We start from the raw sequence: 6,000 nt of genomic DNA, 5'->3' as shown, positions 1-6,000 counted from the left end.
AGCTCCTTTTTACTGCAAAAACATGTCAGAGAAAAGAGATGTAATGGAAAACTTCATCTTTTTCAAAAGGCGCTAAAGGCTTCTATATATCATATATGTCCACAGAGAATTTTTTTTTTTATGTCCTCAAATCTAAGGGATCTACTCCTACCTCTCACAGTCTGATGGGTCTTTTTCTCTGAGCCCTTCCTTCTTTTCCGTGGTGGGATCACCCCAGGGATGAAGAACGACGCTATCATTAATGGTCGATCCCCAAAGCACATTCGTTTTCACATTCTCGCTGAGTGTGAACTGCAACCTCTCCTCACAGACCTGGTGAGAGTAAAAAGGTAGATGTAACACAAAACTTGATTAGCAAAAAAAAAATCATCACAAAAGAGAAAAGATCTTTAGACAGTGACATAATTGTAAATTAACCACCCAAAATAGGCCTGGTCTTCATTCAATACCACTTTCTAGATAAGCAACCCTACACATTGGCTCTCACAAAAACTTTCCGGATGAGTTTGTGTCAAACAAATAGGAAAATTACAATGTGTAATATATATATAAATTATTTGGGATGACAATTTTCTTACCTGCATCATTAGGCCATTTTGTGCTGGCATTTTTGATAGTGACCTTTGACCTTTGGAACCATCTGCTGTGTGACAGGGTGAGACGGAGGCTGAAGCTGGTAGTCCTTTCTTTTCATCCTCCAGTGAAAGGGTGGTGTCTGTTGGGAAACTTGGAGTTTCGCTCCCATGCTGTGGCAGGCTTTGTGATTTATCCAATGAACTCTCAGAGATCTCAACAACTTCCTCCCTCAGGCGTAGCCTAATCTTCCCATCAGAAATCAGCGAGCCCACTTGGTCTGTATCTGTCTCCTCCTCGCTGTTTACACTTCTTGTTTTATGTTCCGGGTTCTTTTTGAGGGATTCAAGCAACTCCAAGTTACCCAGGAAGAGATCTCCCAGAGTATCCTCATCTCCAGAAATACAGCACAACTGTTCCAGTTTCTCAAAATCCTCCAAAGGTTCCTCATCCAAGTCCTTCCATTCTGAAATCAGCAATTCAGGGATGGAGTTCAGGGAACACTGAGAAAGGGGAGGACATGAGACTTTCTTGGACAAGCTATTTCTGCTGGCTTCCTCGACCCTGTTTGGCTCGAGGTTAGTCTGATTTTCCGTCAAGAGAGAAGTGTGCGAGTTTTGTACAGGTGAATGACCCAAATTTGCAGAGATTCCTTTGCTGCAAGTGCTATTGTCTGAAGCTTCCAGTACAGATGCTTCAGAAAAATCTGAATCAGCCCTAAGAACAGATGAGTCCCCCTCTACTTTAGTCCCGGGCTCAAAGCAAGTTCGGTCAGTGCTGTATTCAATGTCTCTATGGCCCTTGATTTCAATGTGATGGACCATGTTTGGGAAAAGGTTTGAGCTTTGGTGTTTGTTCTCTTCTGATTGCAGAGAAATGTCACAACCTGAAATATCCATTGGCATCAGAGCAGGAGCTAAACATTGACCAATGGTGCTGTGGACTTTACATGGTTCTGGTTCAACATTACTTGTGAGGCTGGGACAAGGGGCAAAATCTGACCCATCTTTTACCAAAAACACACCGTTCTCACTTTCTCTATCTGAGCTTTGGCAGGAGGAATTATCAGGGCCTTCTCTGTACATTTTCAGATCATGATCATCCAGATGTGTTACGTCAACATGAGATTTGACACACATACTGGTTGCTATAGTTGATTCTGTCAAATTTACCGTGCAGGTGAGTTGGTCCACAGAACTCTGAACAAAAATCTCTTTTCCAAGTGGCCTTGCAGTCTCACCGGAACGTATTGATGAATTACTGTTTTCAACAGAATGGGTATTTTGCTGGTTTTCCTTACCTCCCAGATCACTTAATTCAGAATTGTTTGTGTTGACAAACGAAAGCGCTGAGCTGACATTATCTCTTATTCTTGCTCGGAAGTTGCTTTCTGAGCTATTAAAATTTTGATTCTCTTCATCCTCTGTAGCGCCATCTTGTCGATCGTTTTGTAAACAATTCCTGGAATTCTGGGCATCCGGAGTTAACAACACACGGGGACTCTGTCTGTCTGGCATCTCCTGCTCAGGGTTTTCCAGATTCTCAACTTCCATGTTTACATGGATTTCTTCATTTTCTCTTTCTCCATTTTGCATATCTGGATTCTCAATATTTTCCTCCTGTTGGATGTCCACTCCCCACAGAGGTTGTTGCTGACTCACTAGGACTTCCACGGTTGCATCAGAACAAGCCTGAGTCAGTAATGAGAGTCTGTCTGGCAATGTGCAATCTGTTTGTCCTTGACTCTCATCATTACAAGTATCCTCATAACTTTTCAGCACAGTGGGATGAGGCTCAGCCTTCGCCAGTTCATCATTTGCCTCTGCTTCCCAGAACTCATGACCAGCAACCAGCCGTTCTTCCTCTCCCCAAGCTTCTTTACCAAAACCTGGGAATAACTCCGATCCAAGTTCTGCCTCTGGTCTCCGAGTTTCTGCCGAGGCCCACTGATCATTTTCCGATGGCCAGAGGTGCAGGTCCTCATTTTGGAATCGGTAGCAGTCAAACTCCCCCCTCACAGCCCCTCCTGCCCCTTCATCTTCATCAAGAGTGCTCCACAACTCTTGAGCCTTTAGCTCAAGTGCTTTTGAAGAGGCCTCACAGTTTTCCTCAAAGGTTTTTGTATTTGGAGGCTTGTGTTGGGTGCTCCCCTTGTCTTCTTGGTCAAGTGGAATTTCGCTGATGGTGAAGCAAAGCTCCCCTTTGGCAAGCTGCCTTTCAGTTTCAGATGTTGTTTTTGCTCTCGCATCCTCACTTTCATCAGAGTAACAGAGGTTTCTCAAGCCCAATTCATTGGCATCTGTTTCTTTGTTTTCTATTTTGTTTTTCTCTTCTCTTGTGGACATATCCACTTTGGTGTCAGGCCAGAAGGAATCAGTGAGGTGGTCCTCTGTCTCATCTGGAAGTACTTTACTGTGGGGAAGAATGTTGCTGTTGGAATTTGAATCATTGGACTGAATGTTGTAAAACCGGCACAATCTAGATTCACTACTGTCAGGACTGTCATTGTTAGAAGATATTAACGACCTTTCAAGGTAATTTTCAGAGTTTAGGCCTTCGATTTTTGAATAGTCTGTCTCCTTGTTGATTCCAAGTACTTCTTCAAATTTTCCGTAATCCTTTGTCGGAGGTTCTGCAGTTGTGCTTGACAACTGCCCTTGCTCTTTATCATCTAAACCATCAAATATACTCCCTTTAGATGATAGCTGAGACATGCTTAAGTCCATATTATCAATGTGAGATGTCTGGTAATTCATTTGGGCGTTACTCTTGTATGGGAACCCTTTAAGTTCCTCAGCCTCTATATTAGAGAACAATCGAGCAATGAAGTCAACATTTCCCTTGCTTTCTGTATCTTTCAATACACCTCTGCCCTCACTATTGCTTATGAGATCTGTCTCTGTAATATTACTCATTTGAATGTCTGAGCCTTTTGCACATTGACCTATCATCTTTTCATCTAAAAGCCATGTTCGCTGCAAGTCTGTCTCACTCTTCACTTCTTTTTCCATAGCCTCATCCTTCATCCCTTCCTCATCCTCTATTTCTGTCTTTTCCTCAATCCCCATCAACGTTCCTCTCTCTCCAGTTCGGCCACTGCTAGGACGAGATGAACTCTGTCCATCTCCTCCTCTCCTAGTGTCTCCGACATCCAAGTCGCTATCAGAGAAGTAGGCAGAATCTCTGTGAGACATTTCAGAGCCCAATGTTCTCAACCCACTGCCCCCACCATTAATCCATGAATCCCCAGGTGTGAGGCAGTCTGCAGAGCTAGAGGTCAGAGGAGATAAGACGGAATCCGGAGTAATTGTGGACAGTGACTGATCTGAGTTCGGCTCCCATACCAGTGGAGAAGGGGGCATATCTGCAGCTACTTCTAAAGATGAGGATGAGTCACTTGGGTGAATGTGCTCCTCTATGTTTTTGATCTGTTTTTGAAGATCCTTCTCAGTGACTTTAGACAAATTGTCTGAGTCTGAAATATGAAGGTTGGCTTGGGACAAGTCGGTTACTGATTTATCTTGTGTAACTTTTGGGCACATTCCTGTGCCGCAATCTGCTTCACCAGTTGACGTACCAACATTTGTTGAGCCAGATTCCTCGTAGAGATCTAAAAGTGTTGCTTCATTTAAACTGTGTGGCCTTTTTGTAATTTCAGATAAGTTCCCGATGTGATCTTTTGATTCTGCTGAGCTCTTCACATGCGAGTCATGTGAAATGCCACTGTCTCTCAGTAGCTGGCTTCGCTCTTGTGTAGTGCTTTCCTCTAAATTTGTCTCAGTTAAATTGCCAGTGCTTCCCTCTGCCACAGTAATTTGAATTGTGCTATTTGTCTCACTTACACAGCGACGGGAATCCTTACTGCTGGGCAAATCATGCGTTATGTCCTCAGAAGAACCACCCTGTGACAAAGATTGAATCTGAGACTGTCTTGTAAACTCTGCTTTGTCCCTAGCCTCTGTATTACCATCAAGAGATACACTGGACTCTACAGCTTCCTGACCCTTGGAAGTTGTCTTAGCTACCTGTTCATTCTTTGTCTCTTCTTCCACCTTCACACTTGGGGACATCTGGTCCAGAAGAAGCCCATTTTTGGGCATCACTTCAGAGAGGATGATGCCACTTGGCCGAGATTTCAAGTCTGAATGTGCCTCAGGCTCTGAGACACACTGACTTACTGGTGAACAAAACGCTTGGGACTCACTCATCTCAGGGCACCTTTTTTGATCAGATTTGAGAATTTGTAATTCTGATGCTATTTGCAGCACTGGTATTTCTGGACGCACAGCAACTTTTATCTCACTCTTTTTTGCCCGTTTGGTAACTTGAGCATATATCGCTTCCTTGGCATCATCTTGGCATTTCCCAGAGGTAGATGACTTTTCGGACTGAAATTGTATTGTCTGTGAGGATTCAGGGTCAATACATATTGTCTCATATTCTGGAGACATGTGCATGGGGGACGCACTTGACTCTTCTTGTTTCCGCTGTCTTGTGATAATCTCAGTTAGAAAAGTCTCAGCTGACTGGATCTCCCGCAAAAATTCCTCTCTGGTCATTTCCTCTTTTTTAAGTGGGGCCTCAGCCTCCCCAACAGTTATGTCAGACAACAAAGAGCGAGACCTCCTCATTCCTCTCGAATAGGCCTCCTCTGCCTCCGCAAAAGTTGGGAGGTCAGGGGGGCATGGGTAAGGATATGATGTGGTCCCAAAACGAGACACTGGGACTCCCCCCAAGCCATCATATACATCTTCACAGTCTGTTGACATATCGATTTCAGTGAGAAACAAATCCTTCTGGAGAGAATCTTTTGTGGAACTATCATTAGCACCAATCAGTGATTCTCTGTCTGTTCTCAAAGCCTGTCCAGCCAGGTCTGTGACAAGTGATTGAGAACGCCGCATACCCCTTGAAACCCCATCCTTCATGCCCCAAGAGGTTTCTTCTGTCTTTGTGCCAGTGGACACACTCACACTGGAAATTTCTGTGAGAAATAAATGCATGGGGGACTTTCTGGCTGCCTCAACACGCTCCCTCTGCAATTTTGCATCTTCCCTCCAGATGGCAGGGAGTATAGTCGACAGGCGGGACTGGGTCCGTCTCATCCCTCTTGAGAAAAGCTCGGCCGTGGCAGGGTCTACGTCATCAGCCAGCTTGGTGTGTTGAATGGTGGTACCACTGGTGTGTCTCTCTGGTGACATAAAAGGAGAATCATCTTCATCTTCGTCTTCATCTGAATTTGCTGGGCTGGAGGAGGAGTGTCTCTCTATTTTTGGGATCATGGATTGGGAACGAGTCATTTTAGAGTGAGACACATCTCGACAAGGCGGGGATTCCCTACCTTTTGATACATCGTGCGTATCTAAAATATCCTTTGAATTATACAGTGAGTGGGAACGCGTCAGGCCCTTATCAACAGATCTCTTA

Source organism: Chanos chanos, chromosome 9 (assembly GCF_902362185.1).
Source record: "Chanos chanos chromosome 9, fChaCha1.1, whole genome shotgun sequence".
In the NCBI taxonomy this organism is placed as follows: domain Eukaryota; kingdom Metazoa; phylum Chordata; class Actinopteri; order Gonorynchiformes; family Chanidae; genus Chanos; species Chanos chanos.
Note: the sequence above shows the minus strand (reverse complement) of the source record.